General features: G+C 39.1%; 1 protein-coding gene across 1 annotated transcript in view; it reads left to right on the top strand.

The window, feature by feature from the left end:
- ISCA1 (iron-sulfur cluster assembly 1) overlaps positions 1-22,943 on the top strand; it is a 521,537-nt gene that overhangs the window by 441,410 nt on the left and 57,184 nt on the right. The gene's annotated exons all lie outside the window — the stretch shown is intronic.

Genomic DNA, 22,943 nt, shown 5'->3' with positions numbered 1-22,943 from the left:
CAAAGAGGACTGAAAAAACGCCAAACAGAAAAACGCCAAGTGGAAATGGAATTTTGCGATTTCCCATTGAAGAACAGCTAACATCTGGCTGCTGCGTTTTTTCACTAAAAAAACGCCAGGTGGCGCTATTGGCGTTTTTATGGGCGTTTTTAGCAAAAAAAAACCAAGTGGAAACCTAGCCTAAAGCTGTCACCCAAATATAACTAGATAAAATAAACCTGGCTCCCAGTGTAAAAGGATATGTCCTGGCATCTGACACTGAAAGCGTTAAAAACGTTTTCCCTAAAATTCAGAAGATGATGCTGAAAGATGAGTTAATTAGTTAAAGTCCTAGCAATCTGTGCGCCTTCAAGGAAGTCCTGGCTGCTATTAACTTTGCCATGACTGTATGGCACTACTTTCTGTGTAGAAACAGTGATACATTATGTCTGTGCTCATTCCCAATGTTCTAGCCAGCAACAAGACATGAAAAATAGCCAATTTCAAAAACAAAGAAGGACAATTTAACCAGCTGTCAAATCCAGACAAATGCACACTTTAAGAAAACACAAGGCTTTAGTACTATATTTTGGCCAAAGCGCATAAGTTTTAACACTGCAGCAAGACATTAGAGCTAAGGTGTATTAGATCTTGAAGCTAAAATGTAAGAGCTGGTCCTGAGGGATCTATACAAAGCAGACTCATAAAAGACCCTTAGATAAAGCTGAGTGTTAGTTACATTGCCTTTTACCCCCATACAAAAGCCAACCTTCGTTAATTTTGGAGGAAGACTTCAGGGGTTTTTAAGCATGATCTGGCATGCACAGAAGGTTAATCAAATGTTAGCATTCTCTGCATTCATTTATTTCAGATGTCAAGGGTTGAGGCAAGCGGAATAAAAATGTGTCACTAAGAACATCTGACACTGTAAAGTCAGAAAGAGCTATAATGTGTATAACAAAATATTTATCATGACCATACTGCACATTGTATTATTTATGTACCAAGAACATACAAAATAAACTATGAAGGGTATGTTACATGGAGAACCAAACATATTATCAAGGTTTGATACGTTTCCTGCTGGCACTGCATTGAAGACCTAATTAACTAAACTGGTTTGAAGTTTGAGGAGAAAATGATTTCTGCAGCGTGGCACAATAGTTTATTGATAAAATGGGGTATTGGTGAAATGGCTTGATGGTTCAGATTGAATTGTCTATGCTATAAATAAATCTGTAGGTAATTTCAAGGTTCCTGTATGTTTAGTATGTTTCACTCACATGTGCATATGGCTTTGATGAGGTTATCAAAAGATTTCACTGGCAGTATAGTGAGCTCCCATGGTAATATTTTATATTGGTAGCTAAAAAATATATTTTTTCTCCTGCTTCAGGAGGCGATTTCATCCTCCCAGAGACCCGACTAGGAATCTAGCATAGATGCCCTCTTCAAACATCTGTGCATAAGTTTTCACATCAAAACAATCATTCCATTACACCCCCACCTCACCTTAATCAATGGGCTGTCAGATGCTGGCTAGTCTGTGGCCACTCCACTTTTTATGCCACATGGTGTCCATCATTATAGCCTTTTTTTTATTTCCGTATAGTTTTTCCCATTCTGTTTTCGTGACTAACATCAAGATGTTTTTATTCCTTTCAGTTTATGTACCTTGCGTAATTATTTCTTCCTCACGCAGTTATTTTTCTGCTTCTAAGCAAGGCTGATGGAAGCCCTAGAGCCATGTACAACAATTATTAATGCCATGTCTCCACATGCATTGTAAAATGCAGAAGGTAGCAAAACAAGATATTTCAGCACTGATAGTACCAGCCACAATAGATTAATTAGTATTTCAGTACCTAATTACAATAGCAAAGTATTTCTTGATTTTAAGAATCTGTTCCAGCAGATTATGAAGTCTTGTCATGGGTTTGTCATAATAAAACAGTGAAGTGAGACATTTCATGATTTCCAGTAGACAGTGGTAGACTATAAGGGTGGTAGGTCAGTGGAACAACCCCCCAAATGGTACATATAAATGTAGTAAGGGAATGCAAGCATGCATTGCATAGGCATATGGTTATCTTGAATACACAACAAGACTGATTAAGGTTTAAGTCTTTACAGGAAAAATGGGAAGACTAGGTTGGTCCAATTGGCTCTTATCTGCCATCAGATATTTACATATAAATGTAATACTTACTCTTTACCTGTGGCTACAGTAAGTTTTAGTGTTAGATGCTAGCTAATCATCATGAAGGTGAACTTAAGCAAAGGAGGGGTGTGTAGAAGTGTAACCACAGGTCCACCATGTAGCACTTGGAAGTTAGTCTGTGCTAAAATTTTTGTTTTGAATGAGCTAAAACTGTATCAAATGTATTTTGTTATGTTACAAAGTTTTCCATATGTCATAACAATGTTTTACATAAAAAAATTATTAGATGATACAGTTTGTCCATTCCCAGAATCATGTGAAAGGTTCAACTAATTCTTGATTCACAGCCCAAATAAAAAAGTGTGGTTATATTTATATAGCTCTGGAACCTATGATAATTGGATATGAATGTTAAATTTCATAATTAATTTCTTATTATGAGTTGATGTAAAATCCAAACTATGTATAAATTTATAGATTTTGTTATGGAAAAACACAATGATCCACTGCCGTATGTACTTTTGACTTAGAGCCAAATACATTTAAAACTATTATGGTGTGCAGCTGTTGAAAATATTTAGCTTTAATATAAAATATATATATATAAATACTTTTTAAAGAATGAGTATGCAGTTTGGCTATGTAAAATAGTATTGAGATTTTTTCTATCATTTTGTATTTACATTAAAGAAGATAAAGTTGGAGGTCACCATTTTCAATTGTGCTTCTTCTGGATCAGGTTAAGTCTGTTCACTGTGGACTTCAGTCATATCTGTCATCTAGTGTCTTACCACTTAACTAAATTGAACCCCAAGATATGTGGTTAATCATATATCTTAGATAACAGTTTCAGCTTTTCCTGTGAACCTATGACACCAATACAAATATTCTAAACTATGAACCTATGACACTCAAACAAATATTCTAAACTGATCCAAAGGTTTGTTATTTTCAGCAATATTATGCTACGTGCACCGGATGCCATGACTTAGTGTTAGTATAACTACTGAATCAAAATTATAGGAGTTATTTTTGTAGTAAGACAGCACGGTTTTACATTTTTAATGCAAAAGCTTAATAGGTTATTTTAAAAATTAGGAGCGTTATCGTGGGACATAAGACCACCTTTGCCACATGTCAGTGACAAAGTTAGATCTTCTCTTTCCATTGTAAGTGCTTTTTTGTGAAGTGTAAGTGTCTACGACCAACAACAGCTCAGCTACAAAGTGGAAGACCACAAGGACAGGGCTGTTGAAAGCTGAATCACATAGTATGTAAAAATCACTTGTTCTCCGTAGCATCACTCACTACAGAGTTCCAAACTGCTTCTAGAAACAATATTGGCAGGAGCTTCATGGAATGGATTTCAATGGCCAAGCATCTGCACACAAGCCGAAGATCACTTTGCACAATGCCAAGTGTCGGCTGGAGTGGTGTAAAGCACAAAGCCGCTGGACTCTGGACGCTGAATCATCATCTGGAAGTCTGATGGGCAAATCTTGGTTTGGCAGATGTCAGGAGAACTCTACTTACCGGAATGCATAGTGCCTACTTTAACGTTTGGTGGAGGATAGATCATTTTTTCAGAGTTTGCATATAGATTCATCCAGAGTAAATACATGAAAAAAATCTAATCGTTCCATGAATGTAAAATATTCACTGGACCCTAATAATTGCAGAATATCAATATCAAACGCTCTCAGTGCCATCTAGTGGCAAATGTGATCACTTGTCTTTTCTTCATTATCAGTTTCACTTAACGATGAATTGCATTCCCAGGGGTAATTATATGATTATTTTATTTATTTTTATGTGGCAGTGGGTTTGTTTAACCCCTTCTTGACAAAGGCTGATTTTACTTTTTGTACCCTTTGTGACAATGGCCGCTTTAACATTTCTGCGCTGCTCGTGTTTAGCTGTAATTTTCTTCTTTCCCGTTTACTGAAACCACACAAGTTATATATTGTTTTTTTCAGGACAAGAAGGGCTTTCTTTAGATGAAATTGTTTTGATTGTATCATATTATTTACTATTAAAAAAGGTATAAAATATGGTGAAAAAATTAGAAAAAATGACTTTTTCTAACTTTTAGTTGAAAAATCTTTTACTCATCTATGTAATAAAAAAAACCTGCTAAATAGATTCTACTATTCATCCTGAGTTTAGAAATACCCAATGTTTTTATGTTTTTTTTTGCTTTTTTCTACACGTTATGGGACAATAAGTACAGGTAGCGTTTTGCTATTTCAAAGCCATTTTTTCCAAATCTGGTAATTCTTCCCCCCATGTGCCATTTCGGGTATCTTTGAAGCCGGCCAATGCAATTTACCCCATCAAATTATATATATATATATATATATATATATATATATATTAACTCTTTCCATGTACCATATCTACCACCAGTCTTTGTCAAACTTTATGGTAGTCATTTTTGGGGGGCAAAAGGGCCACATTTGGGGCATGCACATTTTTCAATGTTGAACTTTGGCATTTGGGGATCCACTGCCCATGCCCTATTTGGTACATCTTTGAGCCGGGCCATTTCAGTGTGCCCAATAAAACCATATATTTTTGAAAACTAGACACCCCAGGGTATTTTAAATGCTGCTATTTTAACTCTTTGTATGCACACATTTTACCACCAGCATTTTTCCAAAGTTTACAGTAGTATTCTTTTGTGTGTATTTTTCCCCCACACACCTACTTTATGTATGAATTTACGGCTCCTGATGTATGCCGCTGTCACATGACACCCCAATATGTGTTCAGCAACATCTCCTGAGTACAGTGATACCCCCACATGCACGGGTTTGTCATTTTTTGGGGGAACTAAAAGGCCACATTTCATTTTTCTAATTGGAAATTAAATGTGTGGCCATCCTTCCCCCCCGTGTTAATTGGGACATTGTTGAACCCGGCCAATTCAATTTACATTTTTTGGAACTTGAAGGTTCCCCTGATAGTGGGCAATTATTTTTACATTTTACTGTTTTTTTTAACAATTTTTTTCTAATTATTATTATTTTTCATTTATTTTTTAATTTATTTTTACTAATTTTACTGATTAGAAAGCTGGGCTCCATTGACTTGCATGGTTGAATGCAGTACCTGTATTCAACCTGCAAGTGGAGCCAGAGTTCTCTAGAGGGTCTGGAGACCATCTAGCGAACTTTTTCATCTTTATTATTGTTTTTACAGGGTGGCCGTCATCTTGCGGATGGCGAAGATCACACACGCCCGTCCTGGGGTAAGTGTTTGGTGTCGCTGAATGCCTCCTAATCGAGGCATTCCAGAGACACCATTGAAGTTTAGTAGGTGATCGTTGATGGCCTCCTAAACTCTTTTAAAACGGGCATCCTCTTGTCATTAAGGGGTTAATGATCATAGTTCTTACTAAAAAAGTACAAAACAGGATTACATGTATATATTTACAGGTTGCCAATTTAAATGAAAGTAAAGGAAATTATATTAATGAAAAAGATGCCTAATACAATGTAATATTATTATTATTATTATGTATTGTTTTATATAGCACCATCATATTCCATAGTTCTGTACAATGGGTAAACATAACAAGTAGTATATAACATAACAATTTAAATTACCGAACAAATAGGTGAGCAGAGCCCTGCTCAAATGGGCTTACTATATTGTATCCAGTAAAAAATTGGTAGATCGAAAAAAATGAAATTAAATGTAATAATCTGCTAAGTAGCTTTTAAGGATAACGGAGGTTAAAATGAGTACAGGCTTATTTATACAGAACTTGTTCAGGTGCAAAATATGATCTAATCTAATAAACTTTATAGTTTTTACCCACATTTGTTTAAGAATTTTAACCAGGTCATATAAACAGTATTGCTAAAGTGAGTTTCCAAAAGGTTTTCAAGATACAGGTGAAGCAGAAAGGGAATGTTTCCAGGAGGCTGATACCACATAGGTCAAAGACAACCACTGCTTTGGAAAGTAACTACATACTAGAAACATTAACTAGGACCAGCATAGAGAGCTGCCTACCTTTACTGCAAACACTTGCTGTTTCAGTATGAATCCCGGAAGCATCATTCATTGTACAAAACTACTGCAAATTGTTAAAAAAATAAACATTAAATTAACTTAATCAAAACTTCCATAACTGGGAATATGATTCAGGATAGAAGATTGAAAGACAAACAACGGTAAAAATGGTGCACCAAACTTAGTGTATTCAAACTTGAAGCCTTCAAACTCTGTAACGTTTAACTCTCCATTAATAAAAACGTTCAAGAAAACTTCAGGGCACATAGAAAAGGAAGATCTGCAAAATGTAAATAAAACCACACCACAAAAAAAAAATACTTGTTATAATATAAACGCACAACTGTAAGCTGAAGTGACGGCCAAACTGAACAATGAAGTGACGGCCAAACTGAAACCTTACTCATCCCATTAAAATTGATGTTGGGGTGTTTTCATTTCTGCTCAGTTGTCCACAATGGTTTCAATGTTGAGTTTGCTTATTTTAAATACCTAACAAAGCTAGGCCAGAAAGTATTTTTTTGTAACATTGAGCTTCTCTGGTAACTTGAATTTAGAAAAATGACCTTTCTGCGGTTGCAACTATAACATGAATGTCGAGGAACAGTAGCAAAGCTATGCATATATCTTGTACAGTAGATGACAGTTTTTCAACTAATAGTAGTAGGTCCTTCATACTGGAGCAACCGTAAATCTCTTCCTGAAATGAACGGAGGCTCAGACGTTTTTGCTGGTAATATGACATTCCTGTAGTTGTAATTCAGCTTTGAACAAATAATTGTACAGTAGGCTTAATCATATTGAACCGATGCATGACATTGCTGATTCCAGCAAATCTGTTAAAAAGATGAGTTATGACAATGTCTAAACATCTATAAAACACAAGGCTTTTAAACCATTGCTCAATATCCTGCAATCTTTTGTCTATTGAAAGTTCATCAAAGCAGAGCTTCACTTTTGTTACTCTCTTATTTTTGAACTGAGTCTGCGTGCCCCCCTGCCAGTTCTATCGATGTCTGTTTTGCTTTATCCAAATTATCCCTATATTTTGAAAGGGCTTCCGCTGCATTTTATATTAGATGTGCTGCACTGGATAAATCCGGTTTTCGTGAATGCAACAATTTGGAGACTACATTTATGATGTCCGAAATCACTCACCTTTCCACCCCACTGACATCAAAGTTACTTTCCACAGATTTTAACCTTTCAGTGTTACTTGGTACAGAAACACCAGCAGTTGTTGCAGTGGAAAGGTAGCTGCTTATTCGGAAGTTTCTCAGTTCACAAATGTTTTCCCTTTTCTTTTGATGTTTCTGAGAATCACTCTTATATTGATAGGGAGACAAAATACTACTTTTCCTATGAACGCATGCTTTTTGAGAGAGAGAGAGAAAGGGGAGGGGGAGAGAGAAGAAGCAGCAGCGGTTCCAAGCAATTATTTCGAGCACCGCTGTCCCAACCACAAGAGAGGATTAGTGGCAATCATATTTAAAGACTAGGCCACTTTCAATTAATACACCAAAATATTTGGAATTCATAGTTGTCAGTATTTCCACAGTGAAAGGGTTTAGAGTTCTATTAATATGAAGGCCTCCTGGCACTGGGAAGGGGTTCATAAGGTAATTCTAAGAACAGGTGACAGTGCTAATCCTAAATTGGGCAGCACCTCATCTGCATGATGAGCACTCACGGCTTCACACAAACAGCCAACTGTCATTCACAAAAGTGGCCACTCACTCGACCTGGTGTTCCAACTTGGACTCTAAATCTCTTCTATAAAGATAAACTCAGTTGTATGATCAGACATCACTGCATTTAATTCTCTATCTGCTCAGAATAGACCAAATTTACCCCCCAAAACTGGCCGAATTGGCCCAGCTATTTTGCGCCATAGAAAGACTCTGCAAGCCAACTTGCTTGCATATCTCCATAAATCTATTACATCTATTTAAATGTAAAGGTTAGGTAACGTTCTTCACTAATAAGAGAGGCATCCAGACCTATATTGCAAGAGCACAGCTTTACAAAGGCCCAGGAGTGGAGGTCCAAATTTCCCCACCTTGTGGACAAGCTTTGACACCTTAGGCATGGAAGAATTCATCTCAATCACACAAAACCTGAGGCAAACTATCCTGCACCTATACATCTTCTACAAGCATGCACAGATATAACTGGTCCAGTCATGATAAAGATAGTCCAATGTTCTTTGGAATCGTGAATGTTTCCAGGCCTATTGAAAGAATCAGTGTTGAGACCTATTCTTAAAGAGCCTTCCTTAGACCCAGACTGCATATCAAATTATAGGCCTGTCTACAACCTCCCTTTTCATGGAAAAATCATTTAAAACGTGTGTTACTTTTTAATCAGACTTCATAAAATTGATTTTGTGTTCTAAATGATCTCCTGATGACAGGAGACAATGGTGATTATTCAATCCAAAATATTCTGGATCTGTCAGCTGGATTTGACACGGCTAATCATCATATTGTAACCGAGCGCTACACTGCAAGATCCATGCAAAGGCCTAAAAGTAAGCCCACCCATATGTTAATGGCGGCACACACCACCATGTCTCATACACCTAAGAGGCGGTCTCCAGCAAGGACAGGATTTGCTGAACAATCCTTGCAGAAACCTCTAACCTGTAGACAAAAGGAGGATCCCAGAAGCAGCTATCTTTCAGTACTCAGTTGTTCTGGTTCTCAGTTTCCATGCTGCATTATACTACTGTTTTGCCTATTGCTACTCCTAGTTTGTAGCCAGAGGAGTAGCGCAGCTTAGCGGAACAAGCCTTGACAGAGCTAGGAGGAGGGCTTTAGGGTGTTAATGGTTTGGGATTGGTGACAGTTCTTAGTAGGCAGGGTTTTTGTGAGAGGTAAAATAAATACATTTTAGATTCCTGTCACATTTAATTTGAGCCACTTACCTGTTTTTGTCCCTCCCTCCCTTTGTTTTTCTTTAGCTTCGCTTGGTCACAGCGGCAGGGCTGGATTGGTTAGGTGGGGGGTAGAATGGGGATGTTTTGGTTGTCTGGTTGGTATGGTTGGTTCGTTTGGTAGGTTTCGAGCTGGTCTGTGGCTCAGAACCTGGGGTGCTAGGAGTATCACAGTATGCCCCTACTGTTGGTTTGGTATGTTAGTGGCACCTCGTAGGTATGGTGAGGTTGATGTGTTATATATAATATACTTTGGGGGTCATTGTCTATGTGTTGACATGTGGGGAATGTGTGAGGGGTTATATTGTATGTTATCTGTTGTGGACAATGACTTATTGTTTGGTATGTTCTATATATGTTTATATCATATATATATATGTTATATATATTTATCATGTTATGGTTGTAATAAAGCTGTGGACAATTATTGTCCAACATATTGGTGTGGTCTCCGTTATTGGGTTCATGGTGGGGGAAAAGGTTATGGTGTTCTTTCTTAAGCCCTATCTTGACGATGCGCCTGTCATGACCCTGCCTGTTTGTTGACCTTATCCTGCTTGCTACCTGCCTATTTGACTTCGGCTTGTCTCTCCCTTATGACTTTGTGCTGCCTGCCCTCTGACCTTGGCTTGTCTCTCGCTACTGCTTCAGTCTCCAGCCCTGACCTCGGACCATCCAGACCTGTGCTCTTTAAAGGGCCCACACTGCTTTACCAAAGCCTGTTATGCTTTTCAGTCTCCATGGGTCAGGGGTGTCCTACAAGTGGTGCCTCTCAGTCTGCACACTCCAGATCCTACTGAATCCTTACAAAACAACTGAGCCACCATGGAGCTATCAGCAATGGTTGAAGCTAGAACTGCATTCAGCCACCAGATTGCCGCCTAGGCACAAACCATGCAAGACATGCAAGTAAACCAGATGCAGTTTCAAAACCAATTACAGGATCTACAGGCTAATTTTTGATGTAGCCCCATCATCACCAATTCCTAATACTCTAACTTCTCTCGCTGTTGGAGGGGCAGCCGCCATTGACCCAGAACCTCAGGTCATACTACCCAGAAAATTTTCTGGGAACCCATCAGTATTTGCTCTGAAACCTTGTCCATGCAGTAATTTCCTTACCCTGTGGGTTGGGCTCATCATCTATTGCACATAAACAGTCCCTTGCTCTAGTCCTGGCCCATCTTCTGCTGGGCCATGAATGAACCGTATGAGGATCCCCAAAGAAAGGCCACTGCCTAGTCTACTATCCGCTCTGTATGCCAAGGCAAATGGCAATTGGAGGAAGATGTTACAGATTTCTACTTAGTAGCTACTTAAAGCACCTGGAATAAAGCAGCATTGAAAAATCGATTCCAGCTTGGTGTTGCGGATAATTAAAGGGACGAACCAGCTAAAATTGGAAATCCAGAATCCTTGAACGACCTCATCAGTCTGGTTACACAAGTTGACTGTGGGATCAGAAAGCGACGTCTGAAGCGCTCCTCATTTACGAGCCAAGCCTTTAAGACTCATTCAACTGTCTATTTCTAACCAAGGCTTGTGACCAATGCTACTCCATCAGCTACACATGAAGAACCTATGCAAAGATAGATTGAGGTCCTCTCTCTGCTCAAGAAAAGATCAGAAGGCGATGCCAGAACTTATGCTTATATTGTGGTGGTTCTGAACATTTATTAAAGAATTGGGCTTTACAATGCTCCATCCACATTTCATTTTTCTTAAGGGATATGTTGGACTCTATATTTATTGTTTACTTTGACGATATACTGATCTTTTTCTCTTTATTACTCCAACACAGAAAAGGTGTCACCAAGGTTCTCTTCAGACTCCGGACCCACCAGTTATCCGCTAAACAAATTCATTTTTGAGACCCAGAAAGTGGATTCATCATTTGCTCTTGAGGAATGGAGACACTTACTTGATGGTGCTCTTCACCCAGTCACTGTTTGTACAGAAACTTGGAATACTTACAACTAGCATGACGACTCAACACGCTTACTGAGCTCTGTTTTTCTCAAGATTTAATCTCTACATTACCTACAGACCTGGCTCCCGCCAAAAAAAATGTATAGCTAATGCCTTCATTAACATATATCGTATTTTTCTCCCACTAATTTTTAGAATGAAGAACAGCAAATATAGGTCTGTTGTAATATAGCAAGAACCCCCTGACAAAGATCATTGCAGCGAAACATACGTTGGGGTTGGTACGTTTGGACTTGGCACCATTTATCACCAGGCTTTTTTGCTGTGTTCAGCCCTGTTTCTAGGTTTGGTTATTTACTTTTGAGCACTGATGTACCATTGCTGTATGTTATTTCATTTGTTCCTTTTTACTTTATTGCTGTGGTCATCCTTGTGTTTCTTATTTGTGCCTTTATATACATACATATTTCCATCCTGGTTCCTGTAGTCCTGTGCCCTTGTTCATAGGTACCTTTCTATATGTGTCTTGGTGCCGAGATGCTTTTTTATTATATATATTTTTTATATGTATTTAAATTATATTGTCTAATAAAGATTTACTTTGTATATACCTTTTTTTCCTTACGTTCTCTCCTTACATTAGGTTTTGGTGTTTATATATGTACAGTGCACATATCTCTACCATTTTTGGTAGTTTGTTAGAGTTTGGTGATTATATAGCAAGAACACTTAAGTATTTGAAACATTAATAAAGTTTGAATGAAGTTCATGGGTACTATTTTTATTTTTGCAGAATGGAGTATATAAATAGTTGTGTAATGTCGATACACACCTTGACTCAAGCAGCAGAGCAGAAACATGCTTAGTGCCTTAAATTAGGAATTGAGCACTGTGCTCTCATGGGACATATGATGTAACATTCCCCGTACCTCAGACAGTGGATTTACAGGGTTACATAAACCTTTTATTAGGTTCTCTCTAGATTTATGGAAAAGCGTTGATCCACAGGTTGTTGCCAACTTGTTTAGCTGCTTTCAAATTGCATTAAAATTAGACATGCCTCATGCAAAAAATATTTTTCATTGCTAGGTAGAATCCCATGAGTAATATTATATAAGGTGTTTTTTTTTGTATGAGGCTGAACACCTGCATCTTCTAAACGATTACATGATTTTTGTACGTTTTCATTTTGCTCTATGTATACTGCTTAAAACACATTTATGAGGAAAGTGTAGAAATGTAGGTTGTAACAAAAATTGTTGACTATACTGCAATTGTATTTTATTTCCTTTATGTTTGACATAAGGGCAGCTGCCATTAGGAAATCATAAATGCTTAACCACTGTCAACCTCAGCATTTTTTTACTTGCTAACAAGAAACTGTCACCATATTGGCATAATTGTTTTTATTGACCACCTATAGCTTGTGCTTTTAGTGCATCAATTGTTTTTGAGCATTTGTAGTTTAACCCATTCAAGAACAGCGCTATATTGTACTACATGATTCATATTTGTCTATGTCTTCATAGTGTCTGTCACACAATCAAGTAGAGCCATCTTACATATTTTCAATTCATGCATATAAAAGTGGGTAATTTTTTTAGAATAATTTTTTATTTTATAGTTCTATTGAGTGATGTACATTGGGAAAAGTTACACTATATGACCAAAACTATGTGGACACCTGCCTGACCATCACACCTATGTGAGCTTTTTGGACATTCTATTCTAAAACCATTATTATCTTTTATTTATGCAGAGCCGACAATTTATGCAGCACTTATTACATCACATATATTCAAGGGGTATGGCAAAACTAGAAATGACAGGATAACACAAACCGATACATTACAAAAAAATTGGTCCCTACCTGGAAGATAAAAACCATGGCGAGTTTGCCCCTTTTTTCAACTATGTGACTCCACTTTTCCAGAAAAGTTTTCCATAAGATCTTGGAGTGCGTCTGTGGGAGTTTGTGCCCATTCAGCCAAAAGAGCATTTGTGAGTTCAAACATTGATGTTGGATGAGAAGTCCTTGATGCAGTCAGTGTTCCAATTCATCATAGTAATGCTGGAACAGGAAAGGACCTTCCCTAACCTGGTGCCACAAAGCTGGAAGAATATAATTATCTAAAACGTTTTGTATGCTGTGGCAATGACATTACCTTTTACTAGATTAAGAGGCCCTTGAAATAAAGCCCAGGACTGTTATCTCCCCTCCACCAAACTTTATAATAGGCACTGTGCATTACGGTAGGCAGCTCTCTACTAGCAACCACCATACCCTGATTTGTCTATCTGAATTCCAGACAGTGAAGCATGACTCATCACACCAGAGAACATGTTTCCACTACTCCAGAGTGCAGTGGTGGTGTGCTTTACAGAGTGATGCTACAGACAACAGGTGGTTTTTACAAGCTTCAGCACTTGGTGGCCTCACTATGTGAATGTGTGGTTTACCGCTTTGTGGCTGAGCTGTTGTTAGCTCCTATATGCTTATAGGTGCAATAATATTTTTTACAGTGGACCGGGACAGATCTAGTAGTGCAGCAATTTCAGGAACTGACTTGTGGCAAAAGCATCCTATGAGTCAATGAGCTCTTCAGTATGACTCTTTGAACTACCATGTTTGTCTATGGAGATGGCATGCCTATGTGATTCATTTTATAAACCTGTTGTGGCTAAACATCTAAAATCATTATTTAGGAGGGGTGTCCATATAGTGAACTATGTTATGGAAACTTTTTTTTAAATTATTTAAATTATTTTGATTTTTGTGTTTTTTTTCCAATATGGGCATTTGTAAATTAAGCTTATGTCGGTGGCAGTACACAATATATTGCAGGGATTTAATGCCATATATATTAAACAAATACAGTCTAGGACCAAATATAAATTTCAAAAAGTATGATACCCTTTTTTCACCTCTGGTATACCTTCATTGGTGAATTACAGCTCCCACATCCTTAAGCAATGCCTCCAGACAAATGATAAACTGACACTCACAAAGTGAAACACATGAGGCTCAGGCAGGATTTCAAAGAGACAAGTAGTATTCAGGTAATGACAAATGCACACATATGCATCTGCATTTGATTCTAATGGGAAGAATCCAAGTGGAGGAGTCAGACCTGAAGAACTCTGCAGTTCCACTGTCATGCAGTACACTCATTATTAAGTTAATAAACATGAATTATACATATTAAATTACAAAGGAAACATAAAAGTTTGGTGATGGTGGTTTGAGCAGTAGACTGTTCCTTTCAAAATATCAAGCATACAGGATATTTTGTTATTTCTGTCCTTATTACTGAAAGTGTGTCTGGCATTCTTCTTTTGAATAGTCTTTATAAGTTTTAGAAAGGTGCAAGCTACTATATTTTTACCAATGTAATCTCTCTCTATCTCTACAGGACTTCATTGGTGGAAATACTCAAACCACAGTTAGAACCAACATGATTTGTCAAAGGGGAGCAATAACATAATAAAAAGGGAAAAAAACATGAGGTAGGTTTCCATATGTATATAAACCATTTCTGCATACTGAACAGGGAAATATAGAGATCTGCAGTATCCTAGACAAGAGGTAGTGTTGACAAATACAAGGAACTGGCCTCAACACAGCATATGCGTAACATTGCCCCGTGCCCTGCATTTAAGCCAAAATTCCATTTTACATTATGCCATCATACTACAACACACAAATGAAAGCTGTAGTCAGCAATGAAGAGGTTAACTACAATACATTAATAATAAGTGTTGCACTCCCATTTTGGCTATAAACACAAAGAGAGGTTAGTTTATACAGACTCCTGACTTGGCAGCAAGAGGCTTCTCAGTTGCCCCCCCTGCCCATACGCACAATGCCTTTTTTACATGTAGAATCCTAATGTAGGTATGGACCTTGTAGACCTCTTGTGCATGACCCATACATGTCATTGAAACATTGGCTGTGAGTATCAGGACCCCTTACATTTTTTATGAGAAAGTTAGTGCCCCTGGTACAAGTGCCCCTGGCAGCTGCCTTAGTCAACGGGCACTAAGACTGGCCCTGCTATAAGGTTGTCATAAAGAGATGTGTTTGATATCAGGCATAAATGATCAGCTAGAAATAACTTGGAAAGATGTCTATCTAATTTCATCGAATTAAGTCCATAAAACTCCAATAGATTATTGCATGTACCTAAAAACCACCGTACAAAAACTAATTTTATAAAAGTAAATGTTACAGGATGCAACCACAAAGCAATGCAGTTTCTGTCTATGGTCTGATTTGTGATCTTTTATCTTTCTTTTTTTTTGTCAACTAAATGATTGCTGTTTGTTATATAATTTGCTTAAGAGAGCTCAACATATCGTTACTATTTCAGTATTCTTTTAACAGCTATGTAATTAATGTCGCATTGTTTTTGGAAGCCCAGCTAAAGAGACAGTTGTGTGCTTCATGCCGAGATAGGTAGAGAAAATTTGACAGGGGTGTGTGAGAGTTTAACCATTAGCTCTTTTTCATTTATTTTTATTTCCATCTAATGGCTATCTGACAAGCACGCAAATCTAAAACTGTAAAACTGTCTAGTAAACTAAAACAATAAAACATTTCAACAAACGCAAAACATCCGTGGTAGTGATCTAGAGGGGAGAGGTTACACAATATTTTGTCATGAAGGGATAAAGACATTCTCCTGCTAATTAAATATTCTTAACTAGAAAAAAAAAATTTATGTGTCTTATAGGATATATAAAATGTACAGACAGTATGTTTTGCAGGTTTTCTACTCAGCGAAAAGTTGTCAAGTACAATGAGTAACTATATGCAATAGTAGGGTGGTCTTAAATGTCTGTCAATGTTATCGTCAATTTTGTATATTGTCAGTTATAACATTATTGCATACCTCCCCACTTCTGCCCTCAGTGAATCTGGACACTGAGGGGTGGAGCTTGGGAGGTAGAATGTCGCTCAAACTGGCAGCTCTACTGTGCGTGTGCATAATTCTGCACATGCATAGTATGCATTTTCTTGTGTCCCTATTGTGGTCCTGAATCCTGCTGTTCTGTCGAGCTCTAATTCAGTCCTGAAAAGCACTACAGAGGTAGAGATTGATGGGACAGCGGGATAGAGTGGGAAAATCAGGTGTCAGAGCTTATCTGGCACATCCAGGCCCACGCAGGAGCCCTCTCTTTAATGCCGCCTGGCCGGATAGTCTCCACGCTGAACCCCCGAGTCCTCTGAAGCAGCAGGTTTCGTAAGAGAAGCCTTGTTTCAGATGAGCTGCCTTCACACGTTGTAGCGCTCTGTAATGCAATGGTCCCGGGAAGATGGCTTGAATGGACGAGGAAAGAAGCCCTAACATGCGAGCTAGGAGTCGCAGGGAAATCAACAGAAGACGCAGTATTCGTCGAATCTCCTTTTTGATAGCTACGACCTTCGCACGAGGAAGTTGCAACGTCTGCAGGACTGCCTCTACACGAAAACCCAGGAATTCGATGGATTGAGCGGGATTCAGGATGGATTTCTCCCAATTGATCAGGAAACCCAGATTCTGCAGTAAGGATACCGTCCAACCGAGATGAATCTTGAGGAGTGCCTCTGATTGGAACATGATCAGAATATCGTCGAGGTATATGATAAGCCGAACACCCCGACTTCGCAGAAACGACACCACTGGTTTCAGAACCTTGGTAAAACACCACGGGGCGGACGAGAGGCCGAACGGGAGGCATGTGAACCTCCACTTCTTCCCGAGCCACGTGAACTGAAGAAAATCCCTGTCTTCGATGGCTATGGGGATCGAAAAATAAGCGTCCTTTAGATCCAACTTGACCATCCAATCTGACGGGAGCAACAGATCCCGAAGACAATGGATACCTTCCATCTTGAAGTGACGATACACTAGGAAGGAATTCAAAGGCCGTAGATTGATTACAGGACGTACTCCACCTCCTTTCTTGGAGACAAGAAAGAGGTTGCTGACGAATCCTGGGGTATCCCAAGGAACCTCCTGAATGGCCCCTTTGTCCACCATTTCTGCGACTTCTGCAGAGATCATCTCTTGATCCTTTGTCGGAAAGACGAAAGGCCTGGCAGGAGCCACCTGAAAAGGAATGGTTGCCCATTCCAAACGATAAGCCTGCACAGTTTCCAAAACCTAAACATCCCATACGGGAGCAAACAGAGCCAATCTGCCCCCCACTTTTACATGGGAAAAATGGTGAAACCAGGTACTTACCGTAGGGTCTCTTCCCCGGAAAAGTTCCTCTGGAAGCACGAGACTGCCATGGACGTCCTCTGGAGGGGAAGAACGGAGTAGTCTTGGGCTCTGTATACACCGATCTACTGGGGAAGGAGCCTCAATTCTGGCGGAATGAACCGCGAAATCCACGGCCGGACAGACGGCCCCTAACTCTGCCGGCCCCGCCAAAAACCTTAGGGGTAAAGACGCGCTTCATAGAGCTTTGAGCCTTATCCAAGGCTGTGAAAGTCTTCACAAAAGACCCCAGATTCTTAATAAAAGAATCACCAAATAACAAACCTTTGGCCGAGGGGCCAGGTTCATTATCAGCCATATTCACTAACTTAGGCTCTATCTTGAGGAGGATGGCCTTCCTACGCTCAATCGCCAGGGAGGAATTAGCGTTCCCCAGCAGACACACTAAACGTTGAACCCACCCTAGAGCGGTATCAACGTCCAAAGGCTGATCACCCATTTTGGCGGCCTCCAACAGCTCGTATAACTTTGTGACAGGCCCAAGAGAATCTAAAACCCTGTCCTGGCAATTCTTGAGAGAAAACTCAAGACCCTTAAGGGGCTTCCAGCCAGTCTTCCCTAGAAATTGAATGATCTGAGGGTCTACCTCGGGAGTCTTGCAGACCCCATCGGGAACAATCGGCCGTGGACATTCGGCTCTCAGTTTATTCCTAGTCTCCTTAGATAAAGGAGTACGAATACGAGCAGCCAGATAATTAGCAATGTGTGCAGGGGGCTCCCACTCCGCAGAACGAGGATGGCGGAGATCATCTGGGTCAAAAAGAGGCAAACCGTTAGGATCTAGTAGAGGACCCTGAGGCTCTAAACCTCTAACACCCAAAGCTTGCTTAACAGGAACGGCAGGAAGGGTAGCTGGTATTGGAGGGGGAACATCATACTCATCAGAGTCAGCACCGTCCAGAGGATCCCGATAAGAATCCATAGACTGGGCATCCTCACCATCACTGGCCTCTGAATCAGAGGACTCAACTAGGGCACGCGCCCTTTTCCATTTCCTGACCGATTTAGCCCGATCAGAGGCACTAGTGTGCGGTGCATACGCGCCATCTGTGACAGTTTGAGAACCGTCCATAACAGCAGGGGAGACCCTGACATCATGCAGTGAGGGAGACAGGTGTTTGGTTTTGGCAGAGGCTTTACGCCCTGTCGACCGGGACTCAGAATGCCCTGAAGTAGAAACCCCAGCATGAGCAAAGGCCTGGGCAATAGACTGAGAGATGGAGGATGACATAGCCCCCACAGCCTGAACTAAGGCCTGATCAATGGACCTGGACATAGTAGTGTCCATCATTGATTGGAATTCCTCAGAGGAAACCAATTGATCATCCCTAGCCAAATTGCCATGAGGGGCAGCATTGGGAACATTAGCCCCATTAGGGAGATCGCCTCCAGAATTCTGCATAGTTAGAAATAATTTGAAACAATACCTGAAAAGAAAGCACTGAAAATGGAGATATGAAGGGTGAAATAACCCTAAAATAACAGCACCAACGGACAGGCAGAGTCAGAGAACTGCTGACAGCAAAAATCCGCGCGAAACGATATTAAAATGGCCGCCGCATACGAAGAAAACTGACACAGAAGGTCAAACAGAGAGAAAACACCGCGTAAGACCCGCTGCCAGACACAAAGATGGCCGCCGCGACACAACCGCGCATGCGAAGCAAAAAGAAAGAAGGCGCGACGGCGTAGACGCGAATGACACGCCGAAGAGCCGATAGAAGAAGAAAAATGCCGCGAACGGCAGAAAAGAACAACAGCACCTCCGGAGCGACGCTGACAAGAGAAATAAAAAGACGAATCAGGTAAGAACACCGAGAAGAGGGAAAAACTAAAAACAAGAAACATAAAAAACGGAAAGCAATACAAAACCAACGAAATTTATATATATCAAATACATAGATGAAATATAAGGCTGAAAAGAAAAGTAATTAGAAATAAAACACAAGAGGAAAAACCAATATATATACTGAAAACGAAAAATAGTCTAAAACATGAAATATTCGAATACAAAATATTAGGGAGCAAAAAATTGGTACTTAGCTGTCTGAGGGAGCAGCAAAGAAAGAGGAGGATTATGGGACTGGGCGTGATGTTATTGGAAGCGCTACCTGCTTATTGGCTGATGTTATTTGGATTTTGTTTTTGTATATATCTCTTTGCTGCTGTTGGGAATAAAGAAAGAGAATAGCATAATACGAAGCCTCCGTGTCTTAATAAAATTAAAATGTAAATTAATATGCAGTGGAGGCTGCTGGGTACTCATGACAGTATAATCAGAGCATTAGACAGAATCATGATACAAGAGGGATCACAAGCCAGGAGGAACAACTAAGACAGAGATAAAGACCCCATTCTACATGCTTGTCCTGAATTCAGCAAAGATTCAGGTACAAAGGTCAGCTGCGGGAAGCGAGAGACCATGCTCTTTAGACACTGGGACTTGTCTTCCGACACGTTTACTTTCACCATTGCTACAGACTTCACTAATATCCTATGAGTCTGGTTTAGCAGAAATGGTACGGCCCAGAAAAGCCATACCATTTAACAGATGATTAGATTATAAAGCCTCAGGTACCTTACCATAAAAGAGAAATTTCTAGTTCTGCGCAACAAAATATGCTGCAGTATGTCCGCCCTTCTGGCCACAGTCGGGCCATCTACTTCCTCTGGGGTGCCAAATAGCGTAAAGTGCACAGTAATGTACAAGGACCTTTCCTAGAGTGACAAAGGAGTGTCCAATAAACAAACTTTGTGTAGAGCCTCCTTTGAATAAACAGGTGCAGCTTTTACTTGCCCCACTCCTCCTTCTAGAGAAGTCTAAAATGAGACAGGTGGGACAACACTATCCCTTCCAACTAGAATAATCTGTGGTTTTACTTGGATGTTATCAAATTTGTGAGGGAACATAAACTGGAGGAGGTAAAATATCATGCACTTTATTAAACATGAAGATGTCATTTTTCACACAGAAAAATAAACCTTATGAAATCTGCAAGGGGATATCCCTTGGATATATTGTTATCCATATAGCACCAACAGATTTTGGCACACTACACAACATATGACAGCAGTCGTTGGGTGGTGTCAGCAGGTGGTGCTATTGTGTAAAAGAAAATTGCACAGTGTAAGAGGAGTATTGCTAGGCTTTTTTTTGGAAGGCTGAGGGAGCGGAGTCCCTCATCAGAAGGCCAGATACCTGAACCTGATCTTGCTGTATTTATAGACACTGAGCAGACCACGGCCCTTCTTAGTAGTTGCTGCTATGTGGCTAGTATTAATAAGTAAATTACTCTGCTTGGTATGTGCTAAATGTCAACAGCTTCAACATGAACAAAAAGTCTGCTATTTTATATAAATGTAAAAAAAAAATAGTATTTCATGTTTGCTAATTTTTTTACAGGTTTTAAAATAGAGACCAATAGACTCATTCAGGAGGTGCATATAAAAAAGCAGTCTCTTGCAGTTGTTGCCAACACGCTATTTCTGTTATTATTATAAAATATAGAAAATTGGGCTTGTGACTCCATTAGAAATCAAATACGAATATATAACAACAAATCCCATGCTGTAAATAACTGTACTGCACAACGTACCTGTATGACTGCTAATTTTGTTCTCTGCTAGTGTGCAAAATCTGTCACATAATGACAATATATACAATTCAATCTGGTGCATAAATGTTTTTTCAGCGTGTTTTTATTCACAAATATACAATAAATTTTGTCTCATAGTGTACTGTATACGCTGCCACAAAAGCTGTTTTGTGCAGTTTTTGTCATATGCAACATTTTTGTAAATTCCCCTCAACAAATCAGAATATCAGAACTTATATTTATATTATTATATTGATCCAAATTTATATTACTATTTGTTCTGTATAAAAAAAACACTAACAGATATAATGAAATGAAAAAAACATGATGGTATAAAGCTTCAAACACACAGCATTTTTCTGATCTTGCATCTTCTTGTTCTTCAGTCTTCTTTCTTCATCTGCGAATCAGGCCTCTAGTGCGGATTGCTTTGCGGATGTGCACCAGGAGTCCTGGTTCACAGAGGCACAGATTAAGAAAGAAGACACTATGAAAAGCAGACAAAGACAGAATAAAGAAGTCAGAAGACTGACAAGAAGCAAAATCAGAAGCGGGGCTGTGGAAAAAGAGACGGACAGGAAAGCAGTTGGTGGAGAAGGTAGGGAAGACAATGGAATTTTGTTATACATCCTTTCATGTAAAGTCGCAAGTTCCAAGAACCCATCTGCGATGTTAAGTGAGGACTGACTGTACTTTATACAGGGGCTGCTGAGTTCTTCCTACGGTGGAAGATTATTGGGGGGAATTACCTTCATAATGTATGTAGAGGAAACATAACACCACAGTTACTGAACACCAGTATGCAACAATAACACCAATTGCTTTAAACCAAGGATAAAAGTATTCCAATACACTTACACGAGCTGGGAATATACATGTACTTTCTGAGAACTTTTTTTTTTAACATTTTCAATGTAGGGTTAATTCAATGTGTGTAATTGCCCCAGAGGTCCCTCTCTCTTTTGTAATAAAAAAATTCCATATATACTGAGCGTCAATATTTAATAATGTTTTTTAAAATTGCTGTGGTCTTCAGAAACTCAAGATACATATTATTGGCCAATAATCTGCTAGTATTAGATATAGACACATAAACAGAATTTCAATCTTAATATACAATAATGCTTGAGTCTATATATCAAATATCATCATTTCCTATGCAGTTTTAAAAGCATAGTAATGTGGGATAACCTCATGACTATATTCTCTTAAAAAAAAATAATTGCTATATGTCAGGGGTGTCCAACCTGCGGCCCTCCAGCTGCTGCAGGACTACATCTCCCATAATGCTCTTTCAGCTCAATGGCTGGCAGAGGAGTATGGGAGATGTAGTCCTGCAGCTGCTGGAGGGCAGCAGGTTGGACACCCTATTTGTAATTAACAAAATTTCACATTGAAGCTCAAGTATATGTTTTATTACAGTAACAAAAACATGCAGTATGGAGTGCTATATGTGATATATTGAAAAAGATTTTTTTTTTTACAAAATGCATTATTTAGAACACATTAAAACTGCTTAGCAATAATACTCCAGACGCAATCTTTGGGGATCGAGTTAAGAAGATATCACTGCAGGACTATTACTGGCCAGGTTAAAAAAAAACAATGGAAACGTTGTTTACTTGTTGTAAAGTGCTTTCAAGTGAGAAAAGACCAAGAAAAAAGTGAGAAAAGTACCCAAAAATTCACTTTTTTGGACAATTCCAATACGCAAATTCTAACTTGCTAAGTAAGCTCATTTTTTTTCTAAGGTATTAAATATGGGCTAGTCATGCCACATAATTTTTTACATGCACGTTTTTGCCAATTGACTATTACCCGGAGCACCGTATGTTGTCTAGATTTACCTATAATTCAAATATGTTTATATGATCTCCCCAACTGGCCCATTTACACTATGGCACAGCTTTATGATATGATGTCATGGCGGTCGTAGAGAGAGTTGGCAGGTCGGCTTGTCCTGGGTCAGGCCTAGGCCAGTGCCAAAGTTAAATACACCACTGGTTTTAACATAGTTTGTATAGGGTCCTCCTAAACTTTACTTCTATAAGTACAAA

This window comes from Spea bombifrons, chromosome 1 (assembly GCF_027358695.1).
Source record: "Spea bombifrons isolate aSpeBom1 chromosome 1, aSpeBom1.2.pri, whole genome shotgun sequence".
Classification (NCBI taxonomy): Eukaryota; Metazoa; Chordata; class Amphibia; order Anura; family Pelobatidae; genus Spea; species Spea bombifrons.
The sequence above is the reverse complement of the archived record's forward strand: the minus strand, read 5'-3'. Positions and strand labels throughout refer to the sequence as shown.